This window comes from Palaemon carinicauda, chromosome 37 (genome assembly GCF_036898095.1).
Source record: "Palaemon carinicauda isolate YSFRI2023 chromosome 37, ASM3689809v2, whole genome shotgun sequence".
Classification (NCBI taxonomy): domain Eukaryota; kingdom Metazoa; phylum Arthropoda; class Malacostraca; order Decapoda; family Palaemonidae; genus Palaemon; species Palaemon carinicauda.
Window position 1 is genome coordinate 70,662,652 of NC_090761.1, and position 2,500 is coordinate 70,665,151.

General features: G+C 33.0%; 1 protein-coding gene across 1 annotated transcript in view; it reads right to left on the minus strand.

Moving 5' to 3' along the window:
• Positions 1-2,500, minus strand: part of LOC137629781 (uncharacterized) — a 32,649-nt gene that overhangs the window by 9,542 nt on the left and 20,607 nt on the right. The gene's annotated exons all lie outside the window — the stretch shown is intronic.

Sequence of the window (2,500 nt, forward strand, 5' to 3'; positions counted from 1 at the left end):
ATATATATATATATATATATATATATATATATATATATATATATATATATATATATATATATATATATATATATATATATATATATATATATATATATACAGTATATATATATACAGTATATATATATATATATATATATATATATATATATATATATATATATATATATATATATATATATATATATATATACAGTATATATATATATATATATATATATATATATATATATATATATATATATATATATATATATATATATATATATATGTGTGTGTGTGTGTGTGTGTGTGTGTGTGTGTGCGCTCGTGTATGTATGTTTTATACATATAAGACATATGCATACACATATTTAGGGTAAATATACTACAGGCCAACAATTTGATTGTAGATTATGCCCATACAAGTTAGGCCTATGTGTAATTCCGTACATGAAATCCAAAACCAATAAAAGACTAATTATGAAAGAACTCCATTTCAGACGAAGCTTCGAAAAGGAATAAAGAATAAACGAAATGGGAAGCACACAACACAAGATTAGTTATCAGATAAGACTAATCATCATCAACTGCTTCAGGGAAGAAGTATCCATTGTTGGAAAGCGAGAATAAAATGCTACTACAATTTTGGGTGATTTCCAAATCTTCATTCAGACAGTGTTGTGGTCTATCCCTGATTGTTTTACACAGTTTAAAGGTCGCTCATAAATGGCAAAGACAAGGGATAGTGGTAATGCCCTAGAGACTGGTCGTAGAGACATATGTCCAGCGCCCAAGGCTCCTCTCTACCAAAATAGGATCAGGGAGGGCCAGGTAATGGCTGTTGATGAGTCAGCAGGTAGACCTAGACCTATAGGCTCCCCCCAAACACCCCCTAGCTCACAAGGAGGGTGAGGTTGCAGACACTACAAGAAAATATCAAGCTAGAGAGTGTCTCGAATCCCAGTTCAGCAGATCGCTAGGCAGTATTGTATTCTATTCCTGACTGTTTAAGGTTTTAAATAGTTAGAACAATTCTACTGTAAAGACAATAGAATCACTTATCATTGCATTTTTAGAAATTCCTTCCAAATACATAAAAGTTGAATTCCTACATTATCTCCAGTTTATCTAAACTTTCAAACCACCTGCACATATTCCCAGAGAATTGTTTATAGATTACTGTTTTTTTTTTATGAAAAAATCTTATTTATCTTTCTTTACTTCTTATTTGGTCTACTGAATATTATTGAAAGAACACAGGACCTAACTGTGTTGTGAATATAGGTGAATAAGAGTTTGAAATATGTTATTTTATCTGCTTTTATTTGTTGCTACACTTATCTAGTTACCAATTCGTCTTTTTTTTCCAAATAATTATGACCATTATCGTTTAATACCTTACGAATATTCACGTTTCATAACAATGGAAATAGTCGAATTAAAATTTCCATTGACTAGGGCAGTTTTAACTAAAGTTAAAATGTATAAAAAAATGTATAAAATCTTATTTTTTTTTTTGTTTCAACTATCTTTCTTGCACTCAGAGATCTTCCATTTTGAAAAGTATGGACGAAAATAATTGAAAACGAATATATTAAAAGTCAGTAACAACTGTAGGTAATGCGCTAGAACGTAAAAGGAATACCGCATTCAAATAGGCCTACTCACTGTTTAGGCATATACCTAAACAGTAGGCCTACTGTTTATAGATGTTTATGGTATGTATACTTGTGTACCCGAGCTGTCAAAATGACGTATAGATAATTAGATAGATATACGCACATACACACTCATACGCACATACACACTCATACGCACACAGATTCAACACCCCCCCCCCCCCCCCGCCCTCCCCCTTTCCTAACTAACGGCTGGTTCGGCCATTTGCTGGAGATTGTGGTTGCCGACTGTACTTCTCGGGGTACCCCCTCTCACTAGGGTATGATATCTCCCTCTCCCCCTGAGCGTGATAGGAATATTATTATTATTATTATTATTATTATCATTATTATTTGCCAAGTTACAACCCTAGTTGACAAGGCAGGATGCTATAACCCTAAAGGGTCTAACAGGAAAAATAGCCCAGTGAGAAAAGGAAATAACGAAACACCACAAGAGAAGTTCAAGAACAATATCAGTAAAATAAATCTTTAGATTACGCCTAGTGCGAAAAGATTACTCTCTCTCTCTCTCTCTCTCTCTCTCTCTCTCTCTCTCTCTCTCTCTCTCTCTCTCTCTCTCTCTCTCTCTCTCTCTCTCTCTTATATGATTCAGTTTCTTTAGAATGGCCATAAACCAGTCCAGGATTAGGCGCTATCGAGAAACAATAGGCAATATTATCATGATTAATTATAACAACCCCCGAAATGAATTACATTACAACCAAGGTTCAGCACATTATAAGTTGACTAACTTTCATACTGTTATATCATAACGTGATTTAGTATTTTGACTTGATATTACAATGTCTATGTTAGCTTGCTTGTAATTAAGTCTCTCTCTCTCTCTCTCTCTCTCT